The sequence below is a fragment of the Lycorma delicatula genome, chromosome 9, assembly GCF_047948215.1.
Source record: "Lycorma delicatula isolate Av1 chromosome 9, ASM4794821v1, whole genome shotgun sequence".
Lineage (NCBI taxonomy): Eukaryota > Metazoa > Arthropoda > Insecta > Hemiptera > Fulgoridae > Lycorma > Lycorma delicatula.
Window position 1 is genome coordinate 58,530,770 of NC_134463.1, and position 23,733 is coordinate 58,554,502.

Sequence of the window (23,733 nt, forward strand, 5' to 3'; positions counted from 1 at the left end):
GTTAGGGGCCACATGGCCAGTTCTGGTCCTGATAGGCTACCCATTGTTCCACATTGTCCTTACCATTCCACTCTTGTTCTGTTAACGACAAAACATTGAACACATGGATGCCAGTGAAAGTCACTTCTAAAACTTCTAACTTTAGTTCGTTTTATTCTCTCTCTCTCTTTGCCTCATTCTCTCTCTTTCTGTTTTACATTTTTGTTTTACTTTGTTGTGTTACAAGGACAGTTTTACTTTGTTCTCTAGATTTCTTTTTTATCTTTATATATGTATTAAATTTTTATGATCAGATAGTACAAGATTTATTGATAGAGAATAAAAGAAGAAAATAATTGAATTATTTGATCTACAATTTTGTTTGGTAAGTTTAAAAATAAATATCGCTTAATTATACTAAAAATATTGACTGTAAATAAATGTATTATTTTTTTATGTTAGTGAGATTCAGTCGTATACTTACAGAAATTTTTCTCAAATTTATAATGTAATTTTTTTTAATAATCATTTTTCATGAAATTATAATATTAATATCAGCGTATTTTCAATGCTTAGCCACGATTTATTTGGGATTTTTTTCATAAAAAAAGTTTAAATTTTAAAAGAAAAATAATAAATAATGAGAAGAATTGTCCACCCGGTTCTCTCCGACTGTTGGAAAACGTAGTCATCGAGGCACTGTCTAAACATAAAAATATCGGCACAACTAAGTATTGCTAATCAGATAATACAGAGTGTCCCACGGAGAAACTTTCAGGATATGTTTTTCTGGTAAAAATAATGAAAAAATTCACATAAAAGTAGGTCTGGAAACCCTTTGTTTTCAAGTTACGGTTAGCGAAAGATTTCGCCCGGATTTCAACTCTTCTAATAAAATGAACCCTACTGTAATTTTTGGGACCCAAATTAAGAAGTAAAATTAGTGGTTTTTTTATGTAATTTGAGTTGAAAAATAGGATAAAGTAAATCCCAGAACTGTAACTCCAGTATTTTTAAAATATCAGACATATGTACACAAAATTCGGTGTCGAAAAACAAGTTTTTTTAGGATAGTACAATAATTTTGTTAATTGACAAATAAATGCAGTAGATTTAGTAAAAAAAACTTATAGAAGATCTAATTCTGTAAAAATCAATGTAAATACAGCTAATAAAATGTAAAAAGCAACTTATAAAAATCGGGATTTTATAGAAGCAGAACAGACGATAAATAGACAAAAATCGTAGTATTCTTTTTGTACCTAATAAACAATCTTTTCAAAGCATTCTTTTTAAAAATCCTACGGAAAAAAATCTTTAACCTTTCTGCCTGCAAAAGGTTCAAAATTTTTTGTCAACAGATTACCCCAGCGGTTAAACGTCTGTTATTGGCTTCTAAATAACGAAGATAACGTAAATTTAGTTTTATTTACTCATGAAGCCACTTTTACGAAAAACGGAGTTTTCAATTCTAAAACTAGTCATTTATGGAACAAATAATATCCACATGGTACTGTGGAAATTAGTTTCCAACATAGATTTCATTAATGTTGATGTAGTATTATTCATGAAAATGTTCTGGAACAATTTATTTTCAATGAAAACCTTACGAGAGATGCATACGTTCATTTCTTAAAAAATAATTTCCCGGCTCTTTTAGAGGATGTACCAGTACATACTAGATTGCAAATGATTTTCCACCTCGATAGTGCAACGGTACGTTATTTTGTAGTAACTAGAAATCACTTGAATTCTAATTTCTTAAACTGGATTGGACGTAGTGGACCAATCGATGAGTCATTACGATCACCTGACTTAACGCCACTAGATTACTTCATTTGGGGCCATATGAAAACGATTGTACCAACAAAAGGTTAATACTAACGAAAAGTTACTCATTAAAATACGAAATGCTATTGAATCTATTACGAAACGATCTTGAGGTGATACGAAAAGCCATCGGAAATATTTTACGTCGGACAAAGTGCTGTGTACATTGTGAAGAAGGATTTTTCGAGCAATTACTATAACTGAGCTTTATTATTCTGTTACCATTTATCATTTCATGCATTTTATTTTTTTGTTTTGCTTTATTAAGAATTATGTTTATTAAGTACAGAATAATGCGATTTTCTGCCTATTTTTCGTCTATTTTGTCCGATTTTTAAATGTTTTTATTAACTTTTTATTGGCTATATTTACATTATTTTTCTCAGAATTAAGTTTTCTACATGCTTTGTTACTAAATCTTCCCAATTTATCAGTCATTTAACAAACTTTTTTGTACTACAAACTTAAAGAAAAGAACTTGTTTTTCGACGACTTTTGTGTTTTAGGTGGGATATCCTAAAAAGATGTTCTGAAAATTTCTCCATTTCTTCATGGGTGCGCTGTATAAAAACTAAGTAAAACTATAAAATTTAGATGTCTTTAACGAGATGTATTGCTCATGCTTCTATAAATGAACAAATAATATTTGCTCTGATAAATTATTTTAGTCGATTTGTATAATTTTACTGTCATAACTAATTTCTTTTAATCCTTAAAAGTTACTAAGAAAAACCTGTATTTTTACATTTTATATCTACGATCTGTATAATTTGTTTTTCCTTAATATTAAATCACCTATGACGATTTCATATTCTGAGAAAGAAAAGCATTTAGTATCATAAGATTCTTGAGATTCTTAAAAACATTAAGTATAATACTTTTTTTTTAATTTAGTAGTAGATATTTACAATTTTATAAATGAATAAATAAAATTATTTAAATTCACATTTCTATCTTTTCGAGATAATTAAAAAATACGAGTATTACTGAGAGTTTTTAACGTTATTAAAAATATTAGTGAGCTGATTTGTTTCCCAAACATGTTTCATAACAGAAAGAGCTACATTCACTTGTTTTAGTACTTGTCCTTTCTCTTTCTAGACTGTAATATATGTAAAGCATCTGATATACAAAAGACACCAATCAGTGACGTTTTCTCTGATAATAGTGATGTTTAATATACAGCTAGTTCCTGAGGTGGTGGTGTCCACAAAATGAAAGTGTCAGTGTAGAATTGAATATCGCCCGGTTTTTAGAGAAGGAATCAATGGTTAAATATTTCTCTCGTCATTTTTCCTTATAAAAGTCCTGGCATTAGATGCTTGTTATTTTTAAGAATAACTTGGTCACTTTTGGAATTAAGTGACTCTTGTCGCTTTTCTATTTGTTAAAATGTTGATTTTCTAAAATATAAATAATTGATAATAGTTTCATATATTTGTATGTAAATTTGAATTCTTTGCAAACATTATTTTTCTTCAGATTGTATTTTTAAGGATCATACTATGTTTAATTTCATCTGTCTTTATGTTATATGTAACTGATAATCTTGTTTATCAAAATAGTTCATCTTGGAACACGTTAGATCATTTATCATTTGCGATTGTTTCTTTTTTCTGTTTTTCTATCTGCCCAGTTCCTCCTCATTCTTTCTGATATCTCTTTCCTTCGTTCTTCAGAAAGTTTTCTTAAGAAAAAACTTTCTTAACTTTGTGTTTTTCTTGCATTTTGACCCTTCTTGGAACCTTTTAACATTCTCTTTAAATTTTTTTTCTCTAATAATTTCTTTAGTTCTTTTAGGTCTTCTTGAATGGTCAGTGGTGAAAGGTCTTTTGTGAATCATTTGTCTTTAATTTTTTTACTTTTGAAGAAATCAAACATTTTTTTATTCAATTTACTGTTATTCATTCTAAATAAATGGGAGTAAAATTCAATTCATGTATTTTCCTTATCGTGTCTGACAATTTTTCAATTTTAGTATAGAATTTGTTATTTGGAATTAATTTTACCTAATTATTTTGAAATTTAGGATCTAAAACCTTTCTAATAATTTTCCTGTCTAGATTTTCTAGTAGATCGTTGTTACACAGTCTAAGGGTTTCTGCCGTATAGAACGCTTCCAGCTTTATCACAATTTTATAGAGTCAAAATTTTGTGTTTCATGAATATTCTGTTTGTTATATTTGTTTTTGTTAGCTGGAAAGCTAATTCCATTTTATTAGCTTTAACTGTTAATGCTTTCTATCTAAAGAATTCCAACTGATCCATTCTCCGAGATATTTGAAATTATTCAATTTCTTTATTTTTTCAAAATTTATATTAGGGAAATTCAAGCAGTTTACAATTAATCAAAATTTTTGTTTTTTCAAACGCGATTTTTAGTTTTACTTAAGCAGTGTTTTACGAATTCTTCAAATATTTAATAAAGGGTTTATTAACGTTAGTTTTTATAAAAAGTTAGAAATTTTAAGAATTAAGATTTGCGATAAGTTTTCCCCATTTATTTTAGAAATTTATTTAAGTAAAATATTTATCAATGAAAAGATACGATTTTACATTAATTTTTGTACTATTTTTTTTTAAGGTTTTCTCGATCAATAATATTAATAAATAATTATTTTATATAGATTTTTACATGATTTTGTAACAAATGTAAAACTTTTATCTAATTAACCAATACTTTTGAGTTAAGGTTAGATATAACTTTATTATAATTATTACTTTATTTGTAGATATTTTAATTTTAGAACAATATTGATATTTAATTTAGCTACAAGTTTATCACACAGAGTAATAAATCGATCTAATAGAGTTGGATCTCCTAAAAAATTTAGGGATCATGTTCAAATATTCCTTTTTTAACACTGGTGTCAGTATTTTACCAAAATTTAAATTTCTTTACACAAAATATTACACTTATTAAAATGATTAATAGAAATCAATTATTAAACTTTATATTGTTAATTAATATTTTTATACTTACAATAAAACCATTATATTGTAATGGTACGTATGATGTTCGTAGACAAATCTATCAATTTTATTTTTCACTGATTTCACCTTTTCTCTTTTTTTTAAATAAACTTATTGAAAAACACATTACACATAGGAAAATTAGATAATAATTATTTTTCGAGTAATATGCACTTATTTATTACACCTCAAAGAATAATATGCTTTTATTCTGATGTGTTTTTGTCTTCACTAACGGTGGAAACCGACCATGAATTGTTTGCTTTATTCTACTTGAAGACGTCCTACCGACTGCGCCAGTTAAGTCATACCTTAACAAAGTTTCTTTTTTAAAAAACAAATTTTTATTTTATTAACATAAAAAATTTTAAAATATAAATATTATTTCTATAATATTATTTTTGATACACCTTCCAAATACAAATTTAATAAATAATTTTATGCGTATATGCCAAAGTGTGAATTTGATAGCGAAACTTTACATTAGATGTTCCTTCTAACATAGCGAGTCTAAAACTGAGTAAAAATTATGTAAAAGACAGATGCTTCAACATATTATTTCCTAGAATTACTGCATTTCCAGGAATACATTCCAGTAATAGTGTTTGCATGAGCTAAATACTATTTTCTAACTTGTTGTGTATGTGTGTGTGTGTGTGTGTGTGTGTGTGTGTGTGTGTGTGTGTGTGTGTGTGTGTGTCGTGTAAAGATAATTACAATTATTTATTTTAAGTAAAACCAAATCTTGAAAGGATATTATATTGATTATTTATTCTTAAAATATGAGAATAATTAATTTCCAATTAATTTAAATTAATTACGTAAGAGTAAATTATATGATGAAGATAAATGCCTTTTCGATCTTTTCATTCCTTCTGGAATAAAAAGTAAAGCAAAGTATCGTAAAGGAATCATGTTCTTAAGTATATGCTTTTAATCCGTATTTCATTTCTTCTCTATCGTTCATAGAGTGAGATAGTATATTTTGTTATATGGGTTCAAATAACGAATTGATGATTGATTTTTGGTAATTTTCTTTGAGAAGAAAATAATTTTTTTTATCAAATCTTTACTTTTCGTTGAACATATGTATCTTTTTTCTTCTTTTTTTAAAAATCGGGATTACCGTTAGATATTTCTTCAGCGGATGAAATGAACGATATTTTTGTAGCGTGTGAAAATGCAATGCCTGACCGGAATTCGAACCCCGGACCTCCGGATGAAAGGACGAGACATATATATATCTACTTTTCTTTACATAATATCATCAATTTATAATTACTTAAAATACTTTTAAAAAATTGTTGTAAAATCGTAGTTCCGTTGTTTATTTTTAAATCATATTTTGAGAAGGAGATATTATACTGCGTAAGTTGTTAACTATTTATTTTTTTGAAAAAAATATAAATAAATTTATGTAAGTAATCCCTATTACGGAATCTTTACGCTGCTACTTAACTGCATAAAGATCCTATCTTAACAGTCGTTTTACTCATTGCTGAGCGTCGTGACCCCCACTGACCACGTGCCGCCATCCTGCATGGCTTTCAGCTCGCCTCAAGGCCTATTGGAGAAGCAAAGGGTAATTCTCTTGACTTGATCTATCTAGAGATCCATCTGCTTTCTGTCTTTCACCATAGCCTGATGCTCTCAATCTTTCCTTCTAAAATGGTTTTTTGTAGGTTCTCTCCAAAATATTATCTTTTCACAATGTATCCAAAGAACTGAAGAATTTTCGTATTCGGAAGAAAGTCGTTTTGAGATGTTAAATTTTTCAACAGTTGACGCGTTGGTTTGTTTATCGATCCATGGCATCCGTAGCATTTTACGCAAACACCACATCATAAAAGCATCAACACGTCATTTATATCTAGCTTTCAGGATACAAATGTCATAGCCATTCAAGAAGACAGAAAAACTAGGGTTTTAACAAAATGGACCTTCGTATTACATGTAATTGCTTTATTCTGCCAGATCTTGTTGAGCTTCTTCATTTCAACTCGTCCTAAATTTATTCGTCTTCTTTCGAATATCCCGCCTTATTCGTCTTCCCGTAGCATCTCTTCTTTCTCTTCGTATCTCTTCTTTCGAATTTCCTGTATCAAAAATGGTCGATCCAAGATAAATGAAACTGTGTACCTCCTCCATTTCCCCTAATCTACCTGTTAGTTGGACTTGTTCTCCTCTATCAAATTATCATAAGTTTAGACTTGCTAATATTGATGTCTAGTCCATACGCCAGATTTGTGTCCTCGATTCTTGCTAGTGAGTCAGCAAGTTTATCTTCAGTTTTGGTAAAAAGAGTGGTATCGTCAGAAAATTGCAAATTATTGACTCTAATCTAATTATTGACACCAGCCTACCAATCAAGGACTTTTCAATGACATGTTCCACTTATATACTGTACGATTGTGAGGAGAGAACACGGCCCTGTCAAACGCCTTTAAACACTCTGAAGAATTCAGATGTGCCCCCGGGTTATCTTTACGTTTGCAGTGTGCTTGCCACATTGCAATGGTGTTTTTTATTAAAATCTTCTTATGTGAAGATATTATGGAAAAACTAGTCTACTTTTCCAGAGACATTGATGTAAAAAATTGACGAAATATTTTGGAATTATTAGAATAAATCTTTGTAGTGTCACTAACACTAAATTAAAATAAGTAAGACGTTAATCTATGTCATACTGGAAGGCTGGTATAAAATTAAAAATTCAACATTATGATAATTTTCTGCGTAAAAGTATTAAGTCTTAAGTTTATCCATCGGATATGTGTTTTTTAATTTGTAATTTTATACACAAACTTGATTTTTTATATGTGTAACGTTGTTAATCATGAATATTAACAGATATTTAAATAAAATTATTATTATTCGATAATTATAGTTTAAATATTCATTAATATTATTTCTTTTATGCATATTTAATAATTTATCGCATCGTTGAAAACCGTTAAATGTATAAATATATACAGGATAAGTATCTAATTCTTTTATTGTGAGAAGGAACGTTATTACAACAAGAAACCACAATAACACTTATGGTATACGACCTACTCGTAGAAGAGTTTAGCGTAAAACATGCCGTGTCCAAAATATCTCAACTGAATAGATGAATATTGTTGTAGGTGGAATGAACGAACGTAATGGTGAATTTTAACATAAGGGAGGGTCGACAACGAGCTCATCACGATACGGTATATAGAGTCTCGAATAACCAAATCTAACCTTACTATATTATACTATAGTCTGTGACTATATATATGTTCTCTGTAGTCTTCCTTTACCTTAACTATCTTTATCTAACTTTATTCGCTCGCTCACTCACTCGCTCACGGAAGATTCTTCTCTTTTTCTGCTGACTATAACAACGGAATTGAGTTATTAATGATCGTAATGCGGCGCCCACAGCTTTTCTTCATCATCGTCTTTCTCACGCCACGCCATGCCACATTGATGTGAGCGAACATCTTCCCCCACATCATATCACAACATTATTTTTCTCTCACCCATTCTTACTTTCAGTTGTTATACAACTGATCTATACTCTTTTTTAATTGTTTATTCATTACTTTTATTTTTTTACATTTTATTTTTTGAGAATTTAAAAAAAATACTATAACGATACTGTATTTATTTGCTAATATTAATCGTAACAGATTAAATTAAATTGATTCATTTAATTTGAATTTTTAATTAAAATTATCAGAAAGTATATATACTAAAAAAAAATTAGGATAAAAACCGTAATAGTTGTTTTTTATTTATTTTTTTTTTGTATTGTTTTTAATATAAATTTTACTAATTTCTTTATAAATACTGATGATGATTATTTAAAATAGAAATGTTTATTCAGTTCTAACACTTTATGATTTGAAAATGATTCTTATACTTTTCTTATTGTAATTTAATATTATCCTGTGTAAAATTGTAAAATTATATTTTACATATTGACATTGTTTATTAATATTTATTGGCACAGAAATTAAAAAAAATATTTGATTCATTTTTATTTGTAAAAATTTTGAATTATTAAAAAAAAGGTTTATTGAATAAATTAAATATTGAAGAATTTAATTCTAGTACGATGAAATTTTAATTGATAATCCTATTAATTAAAAAATCATAGTTTATAATAATTAAGATTATTTATAATTTATAAAATAAAAAGCTGACAAAAAATTGATATACTTACCTGGTTAATTATTTTTATATGTTGAAAAAATAATGATAAATGAAAATGGTAAATTAAAAAATGATACTTTGATCGACAATTCAATAAATTGCTTAACAAGTATATATATTAAATTTAAAAAAAATTTCGATTTTTGGGGAAGGAGAGAATTAAGGAGCAATTTTTTTTTAAATGGTAAGATAAACGTGTACGCATGTACTAAGTTATCATAAAGTGGGGTTATGTTTGCAAAATTTTGAGAAATTACCTACTCCAAACCTTTACTAACGAATTGTTCCATTTACACGAGTCTCTGTGCCAAATTTTATCGAAATCTGTTTATCCAGTCAAAAGTTACTAAGCTTTAAACATGCTTTAATACACCTATTTATAAACATTAACTTTCACTTTTTTTTGTTTTTGGGATCCCTGGTTAATGAAACGTCGTGAAATAGAAAAAAAAAACACCCAACCCCATTTTTTGACTGTTTACCATATCATGCAGCTCTAGCTATGATGCCAGGAAAGTAAATATGTATTATTTATAATTAATATATTTAATAAGTGAAATCCCAAGATTAGAGATTAAGTACTTAAAGCTGAACCAAAAGTACATTAAAAAAAATGTTTAAGTTTTCTAATAATTTCTCTAAACACATAGTTAAGTACAAAAATTGATTTTGTTTTTCTTTAATTTTTTCCTCCTTGAGACTGTATCGTAATATTAAAATTCCATCTTCATTATTCTGTTCACAGCTGTCTTTTAGTCGCTGTTATCTTTCGACGCAATTAAGATCAGCCTTTAACTTCTTTATTCGTTTTAATATATCTTATCATTTAATGTTATTTTAATTAAGTTCTGCTTTCTTATCATATACCCTATCCAATTCATCTTTTTTTAGCTATGTATTATAATTCATCAACTGTCTATCCTAATTTATTCGTTACAGCATGTATATTTAATTTTACATTAAATTTATTCCTTATTTCCAAGGCATGTACAACTTCTTTGTTTGTCTTCATTAGAATGCAAATTTCAAATTACAATTCAATAAATGTATCAAGCATATTTTTCTAATTTTTTTTTCATTCTACAAAAATAAATTTTTTTTATTCATTTATAAAGGTTAGCAAAAGAAAACTTTCAAAATCAGAATTATTTTGGTATTTAGGCAGTAAAATCACAATGAAAAAGAGAATTAAGGTGTCAAAATGTAATACGGAAATTAACATAAGTATGGTGAACTATATTCATAAAAATTTTGAAACTTAAGATATCATTAGAAAGAAATACTTTAAAATATTATAAAGTGTAACTGTTAATTATTAATTAAAAATCGTCTCTATGAAAACCAGAAAGTCTTAAATTATGATATTACAGGATAATATTGAAAAGGAAGAATAAAAGAAATAAAAACTAAAAGCGATTAAAATTAATAAAAGAAAATATAAAATTTTATACAAAAAAGATCGAATTTCGTTTGTCTTAAGAGATCCAGGTTTTCTTTTCCTCCGAGACCACCTTTAGGTATTGTTTCATAGGATGACTGAAAATATATTTTGTAGCTTCTGAAAATGTCATGCCTGACCGGGATTCGTATCCAGGATCTCTGGATGAAAATTTGTGCTATGAGGTTTAGTTGAGGTTTAGAGATCCAGTTTAACTTAATAATACAGGATTTTATGTAAGGGTAAAATTTATAACGAAAATCAACGTTTAATGCGTACTAAGTAAATAATGTTGGATTTTCTGTATTTTGTATTTTACGATAAACAAGAAGGATAAAATTGAGGATAAATAATAAGGACAAAAAGTATGGTCTGATTAACCATTTTTTTTTTTTTTTAATTTAAAGTTTTATTTCCTTTCAAGTCATCAGTTGTTAGTAGCTTGTTGCTATAGATTTTTATCTTAACACAACCCAAGATAAAAAAATCTAAGGAATTAAACACACCATCTTGGTGTCCAGTTAACATTATCATTTCGTGAAATTATCGAATCACCAAATTTTGACGCAACAACTGAATTGTTTCAGCATCTGTGTAACATTTTGCATCTTCTTGTTGAAACCACATCTCATTCTAATCAAAACTATCCAGATTTTCAAACAAAAAATCAGAATCATATCTCGACAGAGTTCACCACTTACTTCAACAGTATCTACTTGCTCATTTTTGAAAAAAAAAATGACCCGCTGATGCCACCAGCCCATAATCCACACCATCCAAAATTTTTTTCGGATGTCATGGTCCTGTTGAATCATTTGTGGATAAGAATCATTCCAAGTATAGGAATTTTGCTTCTTTACAAAACCATCAAGCAAAAAATTAACCTCATCTGAAAAGATAATCTTTTTTTATGAAAATTTGGATCCACTTCAAACTACTCTAGAATCGAATCAGCAAACCGTCTATGGTCCAGTAAATTTAATTCTTGAGTTAGTTGAATCTTATATGGATTTAGACCAAATCTTGACGCAAAATTTGCCATGTTATTGTTGAAGAAAGACCCAATTCTTGTGAACAATGTGAAACCGATAAATTTCGATTTTCGTAAAAACGTGCACTTACAACAGTAATATTCTCTTGACTCCTTGCATTTTTTTCGTGAATTGGTGTTTCAGTATCAAGTAGAGAAAATTCTCTTCGACGTTTTTCAACCAAACGATGAATTGTGCGTTTGTTTTTCGATTATGCACTTATAAATATCGCGAAGTGCACGTAGTAAATATAAGTGCACGTAAATATCGCGAAGTGCAATACATAGCTTTGATCGATTCTACATTTCCATAATAGATTTTTATGATTTGTGAACGCTGTTCAGGCGGGTAGCTTTCCATGATGATTTGTCATAAATTATGAAAAAAATGACGCTTGGAAAATAAAATAAAAACGTCGCCACCCAATCTGTCAATTTTTTGCGCTCAGTTTGAAAGATCCCTTATAACCATTTGGCTTATTGTGCAGCTGCCTAATAGAAATAAAATCTCGAAATTACTCCATCGACATCTATCCATACCCCGACAACAGATCATACCAATGAACTATTTCATTAATTAAAATTTTATTTGGCTGTAACTCTGGAACCAATGAAAATAAGTACCACTTATGGTTATATCGTTGAAAAGCTCTAAAGAAGGGTTTATTAATGCAGTTAAGAAAAAGTTCAAAATCCAATTTTTTGGGATTTTGGTATTTTTTTGGACACTTTTGGTCCAGCCGATTATAATCAAAAGGGGAGGTTCACAATTAGATGTACAGCAGTCCTAATCAAAAAAATTTCAACATTCTATGGTTAATTGTTTTTGAGCTATGCGACGTATATACGAGGGTACAGACGTCACACCTAAACAGTCAAAATGGATTCAGGGATGGTAAAAATGGATATTTCCGTTGAAATCTGAAAACCGAAATTTTTCGCGATCACAATGTTTCCTTTACTTCGTACAAGGAAGTAAAAATGAATGTTTGTTTGTTTGACCCGTATGCTTCCCTATTACCATTCATTCGATTGCAATGAAACTTGGGTGAGTTGTGCGCACACCCGCGAAGGTTTCTGAGTTAGTTTGGACCTGCTAGTTGGTGCTGGTCGAGATATTTTGAAAAATTGTATTTATGGTCCGATTTGGCTCATATTCAGAATATGTGTTATTTACATGGAAAGAATTACCTCTGCAAAAAATGGATCCGCTAGAGGGCGCTGGGGTTGAAATATTTGGAAAAATATCATTTATGGTCCGATTTGGCCCATATCAAAATATATATTAGTTACGTAAAAAGAAAAAAAATTGTAAAAACTACACCCGCTAGATGGTGCCGGTGTCGAGATATTTAACAAAGAAACAAATATACAAACAGACTTTCTTCTTTTATATTTATATATATATATGTTCGTATATGTGTTCGCTATAAACTAAAAAACTACAAGTCCGATTTACACGCGTTTTTTTTTCAAAATGGTCCGCGTTGTCCGGAGAAGGTTTAAAGCTATTGAAATCCTCGATCTGACCAGTAGAAAGAAAGTTATAAATTTTCTTTTGAATGAATCAGGTTTGCAAACGGAAGAGAGGAAAAATGTATTATAATTGAGTGTGATGTTATATGTTCATTAATAGACTATTTCTGTATAAAATTTTATTTGGTGTTAAATATTACATTATTCAGTTTCTGTTTTAGTAACACTTATTTATTTAAAGTTCAGTTGTTGTTGTTAATTTATTTCTAACACTCAGAAGTCTATACGCTCGGCCACTGTTTAATAAATTCAAAGATCACTTCTACCACATCTATTACTATATACTATTACTACCTGAAGTGACCAGGGAAATTTTAATGAGATACAATAGGTAATTAATTCAGTCATTAACAGTAGCAGACACTCAAGACGCTTAATTGGATGTCTTTTACATTGAACATTGAATGTTTTAAAAACGAATTTAAAAAGGATGAGAAAGAGATAGAAGGATTGAGTTGACATTACACGTTGATCTTGATATATGTTCTTAGATCAAGTATTGTTGATGCAGTTTTATTTTTAAAATAAAAAATTCATTATATAGGATATTTATGTGTACACACACACACACACACACACACACACACACACACACACACACACACACACACACACACAATAAATTTATTTATTTAAAAAATGTTAAATAACGTCTCATAACATGACAATATTTCATTTTGTAATTCTAATTAATTGGTGTCACCTTGTCACTAATAATTAATTTTTAAGTTAACTGATAAATTATTTTACGAAAGAATAAAAAATGGATTAGTTTTATTATAAGATCAGATGTTCTTTCCTTTGCTTGACACGGATATACAACCTTCTTTTTTTAATAAATATTGTAAATTTTAACAAACAAAATTGTATACATTTGTTTTAACAAATAATAATATTATAATAAATCAAATCTCAACAATACAAGGTAGATTTTTAAGAAATTAAATGTGGACACTACATGACTTCCTTGTACGCCTATCAAACATTTAAGTACATTTTTCCTGTACTTCATTTAAACTTATTTCATTGAAAGTGAGATACGATCCTCCAATTCTTTAATGAAGTTACAGTTACACAATTGCATTGTGGTGGACAACACAATGCATTACATTTTTTTGTGGTGTGGTGTACGCATCAGCATTTCATATTAGTTTATGTATTAATTTTGTTTCGAGTAGCTTAAGTAGTTATGTGGTTTAATCGAGAACGTGTTGGATCCGTAATCATGAACACATCGGTTTGAATCCTATTAAAATATATTAAAATAAATAAATATATATGAATCATCATATTCATATATATTTGTTTTAAGTATATTGTTTTTTTAATGATTACTAACCTCTGTAAAAACTTTTGAATTAAAATGAAAAGTACATTAAATTTTATTTCACTAATAAAGTTTGATTTTTTTTTTAGGTATTGAATTATTATTTAATGTAATTTTTTTTACAATATGAGGTTAATAATTATTAATAAATCAATATATTTAAATTAAAAAAAAAATTAACGAGAAAAAGGAGATAAAGTCTGATTCGAACCGATATGACTTTCCCGTGTAAGATCCAAATATTTCATTAATTAAAATTTGTTTCAAAATCCAAATTTGTTTTCGATTTTGGGCTTTTTCGGACACTTTTGGTTCAGTCAATTGTATTCAAAAGAATAAGAGTGCAACTAGATGTTACAACAGTCCTAAATCCAAAATTTCAACATGCTACGACTAATCGTTTTTAAGTTATACGAGTTACATACGTACGTATATGTACACACCTCACGCTGAAACTAGTCAAAATGGATTCAGGGATGGTCAAAATGGATATTTCCGTTAAAATCTGAAAACTGAAATTTTTCGCCATCACAATACTTCCTTTACTTCGTACTAGGAAGTAAAAAAATGTATCTGCAGAAAATATTTAAAGAGTAAAAACTTAGAAAATAACATACAAATAATTAACATATTTTTAAAGTTGTGATATACCAAACATATTGATAAAACAAACAAGAAATGATTTCTTTGAAAGAAATTAATGTAGAGTTCAATTCAGTATTCTCTTTACGGCTCAGTCAAAAATTACTGGCAACATAATTGAAAGTTACAAGTTCAATCCTGACAAAATTTTGAAATTTTCTCAGGCATATATTGCTTTATTTTTATTTTAAACGTTTCTCTCAAAAAATATTCACCAAAAAAAAAAATTGATTATAAAAAAACAGATTTAATTACTATTTTTGTTAAGATTGTGGGTTTTGTATAGTCAACAAAAAAAAAATTCATTTTAATTCCTCTTCTGATGAATCAGATTTAAAAAGCCCAGATCCTTTTATTTTCTATCCGCTAGTCCAAACAAGTCTACCGGCAGACCGATTCCACCAGATCACATTAAGAACATCATAGACCACTTAATATAAAATATAAATTTGAATTCTACTTTTAGAACTTTTTATTTCTCTACAATCTTGAAACGGATAACTGTCCTATATTTATTTGATACAACAATACTCGTAACATGTAATTTATTTATAAATCACCGGATATTTGATGTAAAAAATGATAAAGAGAAAATTATTTGAAAAACATTACAAAGAAAAACCGGAAGAACCGTTCAAATAAATTTATTTTAAAATTAGAATGTAGTGTTTCGTTATGTTTTTTTACTCATAGTTATACGAAACCGGTTAAATTGGAAGTTGTCGAAAATAGTAAAAGTTAACACTTAAGAAAAAAAGTAAAATAGATTAGCAACACTACCAAACATAAATTAAGTTAGTTTGAAATAAGTAAAGTTATCTTAACATTAGACAATAATTACGTAACCCACCGGGTAAGTCTAGTGGTGAACGCGTCTTCCTAAATCCGCTGATTTAAGTCCTAGTAAATTCAGTTATTTTTACACATTTGAAAACTAGATCGTGGATACCGGTGTTCTTTGCTGGTTGGGTTTCAATTAACCACACATCTCAGGAATGGTCGAACTGAGACTGTACAAGACTACACTTCATTTACACTCATACATATTATCCTCATTCATCCTCTGAAGTATTGTCTGAAAGGTAACTACCGGAGGCTAAACAGGAAAGAGAAAAGGAAGAGAAAAAAAGAAGATAATAATTACGTAGAATACAGATTCGGATGCCATTGATGTTATTGATATGTTGTGGGCAGAGGTACCCAATGGTTACGCAGAGTGTCTCCGGGAAAATTTCTTCCCAAATTAATTCTTCTAATAGTATAACATAATTTTTCGCTAAAGCATTATGTTAATGCAAAGTACGATAACATTTTCTCCCATGTATATTGTGTTTCCAATATATATTTATTATGAGACGTGTTGGATAAAGTTTCTTAGCGGGACTAATTTTTCGATTTTATTATAAAATTATGACAATAAAATGTAACTGGTTTTGAATTTCTCCTTGAATAATTATCTACGGTAGATTAAATTATTTTATTACTAAAGTGATTTTTTTTTTAATATCTAGAACGGCATTTTTATTAGTGTTGGTGTCGTATAGGTTAAGGATATTACCAATATATCGATTGCCAAAGGTGTCAATCATTCGTTAGTTATAAATGCCAATGAATTTAAAATAGGAGATCGACATCCTTTTATTTAAACATACTTTAGCACGCTTTCCATTCGTTACCATTTAGATAACGTCCTACATTTAAAGTTAACAACTAAAATGCACGCCGAACTAAACCTTTCGTCTTTCTTAACGTTGCACAATCTTCCTCCTCTCTCAATTTCATTCTTTGTCTTTCTCGTTACTCCTTTCTTTATCGATTCTTTTCTATCTCCTTTTCTCTCATTTCTGTCCTGTTAATTGGGAAATTGTTGTTAGGTACAACACAGTTTAGTTTGTCAGATACATCGGGGATAACTACTACAAAAAAGACCATTCTCTTTTGCTGCGTCACAATTTCTAAGACTTTATCAAAAATCTGTAGCATTCAATCTTTGTTTTCTCACGTTTGCTAACTAACAAAATATCAATCTGTCTTTTTAACCATCAGTATTTTTATTTAAAATAAATTGATCGGTTGGTGATTGTATACAATATTATTAATAGATAGTTATTTTTGAAGTAGTACTAGTAATAATAATAATAATAATAATAATAATATTGTTCATAATTATTGTTATTACATCAAAATAATGTAATAAATTATAAAACTGTCCATCAATGACTAAATTTATAATAAAATAACTGTATTTTTAACGTGATTATATTATTAAATGTCAAATGAAAGTAAAATTTTAAATGAAATTTTTTTTGTTAAAGTACAAATGAATTGCTTTTATATACATTTGTATATGTGTATACTAAAGTGATAGGCAAAAGAGTATATAAAATCATATGAATCTGCCGCTACCTAGCAGTAGCATTCTTTTTAGGTTTTAAATTCATTATTATGCACAATTAAATTTAATTTATTTTACAATATCAATAATAATTAATTAGAAGTAATTTTAAAAGCTCATAAATACATTTGTTAAATAAAAAAATAGTTTCTGCCTTAATAAATATTCGGTTTTCGAGTTACAAGTTATTTATTAATAACGCTAGAAAATAATTTTCCAGCGTGCCTATTCCGTGCACAATAGTTCAAAAATTTCGACAGAAAAAATTACAGTAGAAAAGAACAATATTTAAAATATATTGGGTTTGTTTATCTATTAACTATTGGTGTAATTGTTACGTAACTATTGTTAAGTAATAATTGTTAATTGCCACAATTAAGTTCCGATTGGTTTCTGTTATTCTTAGCTTTTCCTAGTTTTTTTTTTTTTAACTAAGTTCTAGAAAATTATTATAAAAAAATATCATTTAAAGGTCCTTTAAATCGAAAAAATCCCATTCGGCCCGCCGGAAGGGGGAGGTAGATTTCACCGATGCTAAGTAGGGGATAAAAAATATTTCCACTTTAAAGTTAAGAAAAACTTTAAATTTACTTAATACGACAATGGTTTCATGTGTAAAAAAGTTTCACATGTTTAGCATACAAGCCCCATCTTTTTACAGTTCCAGCAACATTTTGGTCATCCCTTGCCGTAAGGATTGGTCATATCAAAAATTGTTTCAGACAAAGGTTTTAGGTAATGTTTAGAGGACTAACGAAAACTTTAAACGATTCGATACTATGCCTATTAAGGGAGCTATGATTTTTTTTTTGTCTTCGAAACATTTTTCCCACCCCCTGGGCCAATGGTTGGTGATATCAAAAAACTTTACTTGGATAAGTTTTAGGTCCGTATCTAAAGAATAGTAGTAAAGAATTCGATATTCTACTTAATAAGAAAGTTACAGCGATATTTTGTTTTTTTCAAAAAGGTCCCTCCCATTTCCACCCCAATGGTCCGATTTAGCCCATTAACGAACTCGACCGATATTTTTGGTCGTTATATTTTATTTATAAATTTTAAACTGATTGGCGGAAAATAATGGCAGTTATCACAAGAAGGTGATCAACTTTTCTTTTTCTCTTATTCTCCTTTATCATTCTAGTTCTTTAGCTTCTCTTCCTTAACCACTCCTTATTTTTCCACTCTTTTTTTACTTTTACATCTCTAAAATATTCTCTTTTTCTTGATCCCCTTCTGGCAACATATATCTTTCACCTCTTACTTACCCCTCACCTCTTTATCATCATTTCTGTTGTCACTCCTCTTCTTTTTCTTCTGCTCTCATTATTAGCTTACTTCTTTCGACATTTTCTGCTTCTAAAACGATTATTTTTTTCTTTAAAGACATTTTTAGCAAAAATAAAGAAAAAGATGCTTATTTTTACCCGTTCAGTGTCTTCAATAATCTTTATTGTTTTACGATGTTTAGACATTCTGTTGTTTTTTAAGTCAAACCAGTAAAACTGTTGTTTTTTCTTCCTTTTACGAAGTAAAGGAAGTTTTATGATTGTGAAAAATTTCGGTTTTCAGATTTCAATGAAAATATCTATTTTGACTAGTTTCGGCATGTATGTATTTCGCATAACTCAAAAACGATTAGCATTAACATGTTGAAATTTTGGATTTAGGACTGTTGTAATATCTAGCTAGATAATATGCACCTCCCCTTTAGTAAAAGGGGAGGTGCATAGCTATGCACCTCCCCTTTTCATTGCAATCGACTAAACCAAAAGTGTCCAAAAAGTCGAAAATCAAAAAAAAAAATGGATTTTGGACTTTTTCTTAACTCTAGTAAAAAGCCCTCATTGAGAACTTTTCAACGATATACCATAAATGGTACAAATTTTAATTGGTTCAAGAGTTATAGCCAAATGAAAGTTTTGGATCTAGGGAAAGGGATATCGGTTCGAATCCGACTTCATCTCCTTTTTTCTTATTATTTTTTTTTTTTTAATTTAAATACATTGATTTATTAATAAATAGTAACCTCTTCTTGAATAAAGAAATGACGATAAATAATAATTCAATAGTAACAATAAAAAAAATATACAAAAAAATATCAGAAATGATTAATGAAATAAAATTTTATATACTTTTCATTTAGAAAAAATGCATGTATGTAATTTAATAGGCGAACAAGGAAGTCATGTGGTGCCCACATTAGACTTTTCTTTTTAGTTAAATAAAATTGTATATTTTCATACGAAAGTATTATAAATTATTCTACAGTAAAAATTTAATGTTAAAGAAAATCAACAATTTTGTTAATGAATTTTTTTAGTATTCTCAATAATCAGAACCATTCCTAATTATATTTAATATATCCTTGTTATTATCTGTAATAAATAATGCAATTTCTACAAATAGAATTTAGAAAATTAATTAAAAAAACATTTTAATATTCAAACGTATACAAAAAATAAAATGCTTCAGTTTTAATCAATTTTTTCAACATTAAAAAATGTTGAAAATAATTCTATCTGCTTACTGTGGAATTTAAGAAATATTTTTTTGCAATATTTTATCAATATTTCTTAATAAACGCTAAATGTTTATTAATCTAAAACTTGTCTGAGTATACAGTATACTTTTAGCGCATCTCATTTGAAGGATTCAATGACTTCTATTCTATAAAGAACATGGCAAGGATGTTGTTAAGCTATTTTTGTGCCTATTAACACATGTGCAGTCTCTTACTCCCCATCACAATTCCGTCAGACTCGTATCGGAAACTGTACTCGTATACCGGAGCACACTGCATTGTCAACGCAACGCCCGCATTTCCGGTACGTCCAAGATATACTTACTTCCCTTTTTTCCTGTCTTTATCTCTTTACATCCCTCATTCTTTTCTTTTCTTTTACTATTAATACAGTATTCTTTCATTCATTATTATCATTATTATTTCACTTGTTTGTGTCCTCTATTATACTATTTAGCAATTTAAGGTTCCTTTTCTTTTGAGAAAATGTGTTCGAATAGAAATAAAGAGTTACAAAACGAATGTAAAAACATACATTTCTACTGTTTTATATTTTCATCAAACATCAAGAAATTATTTGCGTTAATTAAGAAAAATAATTTTTTTAAAGTAGATAATAATCTTAAATCATTTTAGGAAATAAATCTACAAGCTTTTCTTATATGACGAATGTTTATTTTTTTCATTAGCATTTTCTACTAATATACATCAGTTTTTAATTAACTATTTTAAATTCTATACTTAAATAATTTTTTTTTTACGCAATCTTTTTAATTTTTTTTTTTTTATTGACGACTTCTATTAAGGATACTAAATTTAATGACAGAAAGAGCACCCGTTTAATAGGAAATATACACAAAGCAGAATTATAGGACATAGGATAAAATAATACATAACTAACTCAAATGAAAGTTTTACTAATTGTCGTCAACTCATTAAACAAAAAATAAGAATCAATTTAGAAATTAAAGATTACTTCAATTTTTGCTTACAAATGATTAGTTCATTTTTATGTTCTTCTGATTACCTCGTAATACAACAACAAATTAATAAAGAAAAAGCAGAATATAGATCGTTTAATATAGCGTTGAGCTTAATATTTAAACCGTATAAAATTATGATGTGCAAAGAGATTCTGATAACTTTCAGTTTTTCTGATGTTTAATATCTACGTATAACCGAAGGTCTTCGAGTTACAATTAAATTTTGTCACTAAAAACTAAATCATTATCGTAAATCAAGTTCTGTTTTACACATAACATAGCTATTTTCTTATGAATAAATTATGGAAAATGTATTTTTTTTAATAAAAAATAACAAGATAAGAACAAGAAAGAATTCCCTAACATATTTCTCAGCAATTATTGGTTCCACCTAACTGTACTACCTGTACTACACTATCTGTACTACCACCCACCGAAACATAAAGATAAGAACAAAGCCCACCGGGCTAGTCTAGTGGTTAACTCTACACTGCAAATCAGCTGATTTCGAAGTCAAGAGTTCTAAGGTTCAAATCCTAGTAAACGCAGTTACTTTTATACGGATTTGAATACTAGATCGTGGATACCGGTGTTCTTTGGTGGTTGGATTTCAATTAACCACACATCTCAGGCATGGGTACAAGACTACACTTCATTTACATTCATACATTCATCCTCATTCATCCTCTGAAGTAATACCTCACGGTGGTTCCAAAGGCTAAACAGAAAAAAGAGAGATAAAAACAAATTTAAATTGCTGATAATCAGTTTTATGAAATCAGTTATGGAGGTGTTGTATAATATCCCATAGTAATCAAGAAGACTTTGCCAATTAAAATTTTTAATATCAGTGATTAGTTAAATTTGCTATTTTAAAACATAATTTTATTATTTTAATAACTTCTTTCTAATAATATTACGTGTAAATGCTAAAAATATGACGTGGAGACTACATGATTTCCTTGTACGCCTATTAAATTGCATAATACATTTTTTTAAAATGAGAAGTACAAAAAAATTTATTTTATTAATAACAAGATATTTTTTTCATTTTTTAAAAATTGTTTTATTCAATTATTATTTTTTTTATAAGAAGAGATTAATAATTATTAATAAATCGATAAATTTAAGTTAAAAAAAAGGAGTTGATGTTGGATTCGAACCGATGTGCCTTCCCCTTTTAAGATCCAGATATTTCATTAATTAAAATTTTACTTGGCTATAACTCTGGAACTAATGAAAATATGTACCACTTATGATATGTCGTTGAAAAGCTCTCAATGAGCACTTAAGAAAAAGTCCAAAATCCAAATTCTTTGGATTTTCAAGCCAAAAATCCAAATTTGTTTGGATTTTGAAATTTTTTGAATTTCAATATCCTACCAATGTATAGTTTATAATTTTAATAACAAATTATTATCATCTTATGTTCGGTATATATAATTCAAAGTAGATTAACTTCTCAATTAAACATAACTCTTAAGTATAGTTAAATAATTCTTTAATTTCTTTCTTTTTACCGACTTTTCGAAGAAAAGTACAGTATTTCTTTTAGTCATATAATGGGAATGGGAAATGAAAATTAATTTTCTTTACGCTTTGAGATTTGAGAAGTACGAAAACCTTTACCATTTACCATTTTAAAAACCTTTTACTATTTACTTAGATTGGGGTTTCCTTATATACGATAGGCCAAAGTATAAAATTGTGTTGTTTAAAAATCTTCAAAACCACTAAATTAATTTCATTGAAATTTAGATATATTGTAGTAGTGTATTTAAAGTTAGACATGTAAAGATTTTACGAAGAGTCGTTGAGTTTTTCTTGAGTTACGCTCAATTTAAGGACAAATAAAAATTTGAGGTTGTGTTGAATATGTATTGGTGTATTTTTCATACGCGCTTATACAGAAAGTCACATTGGTGAGTGAATCAAAACTTGATGTTTGGTTGTTTCGTATTCAGTACAACGTACAGCATACCAAACGTATGCAGTGCGTTGTACTTTGAAAATTAATGCGTTTCCGACTACGAAATAGTGAGGCGTCAAAACTATTATTTATTACTCAGTAGTAGACCCGGCAATGCTTCGCTATTGCCAGAATGTTTACCATAGTTCAAACCATACCAATCTTACTACTGTATAAATTATTTAAAAAAAATATAAATAAATAACCTAAAACTATTTTACTAAATTTAATGTCGTTGTATATATCGAGAGATATCGTCTACATCGATTATTGTATATGTCAATATCGACTTCCTCAGACAATTATGTAGTTCATTATCATTGTAGTAATAACATGTGAACACTTCTGGGACAAATGATAATAAATTGTAAAGTTATCAGCGAAATCGGTTAAGCAGTTTTTGAGTTATTAAGGCACACACAAAACGAAGATTGTCTTTTATTATACAGATTTTCTTGTTACTGTATTTTAATTTTTTTTTTTATTATTATTTGTGTATAGTATTTTTTTTTTAGTTTGCTTCTTGATTGTTTATTTATTTACTAAAATAATGAAAAGTTGGTATTCTTGCGCAGAACTATGTAAGAGTTTTTTTTTAATTTATTTATATTTTTATTTTTTTGCTAAAACTTTTTAATAAGTTTTTATTATAATTAAATAAAAGTTACCATTTTGGAATGAGTTTTATGACAATAAGTTAATTTTTTCCTATATAAAACAAGAATTAATTAATTTTTTAAATGTTTATTGAATAGCTAATATAATAGTGTTAACTACATTCAAAAGATACAATTAATTTTTTTGGATTATTAATATATATATATATATATATATACATTTTTTTTGTGTGTGCAAGTGGTTTAGTTGTTTTGATAAACTGATCGACTATTGTGCATAAAACGATGATGACAAGATGAAAAAT

General features: G+C 28.1%; 1 protein-coding gene and 1 long non-coding RNA gene across 3 annotated transcripts in view; one reads left to right on the forward strand and one right to left on the reverse strand.

The window, feature by feature from the left end:
- Window positions 1-5,270, reverse strand: part of LOC142330299 (uncharacterized) — a 97,329-nt gene extending 92,059 nt beyond the window's left edge. Inside the window, exon 1 of the long non-coding RNA XR_012757756.1 lies at window positions 4,793-5,270. This is a non-coding gene — a long non-coding RNA (uncharacterized LOC142330299). The remainder of the gene's footprint in view (window positions 1-4,792) is intronic.
- ci (transcriptional activator cubitus interruptus) overlaps window positions 1-23,733 on the forward strand; it is a 752,653-nt gene that overhangs the window by 623,399 nt on the left and 105,521 nt on the right. The gene's annotated exons all lie outside the window — the stretch shown is intronic.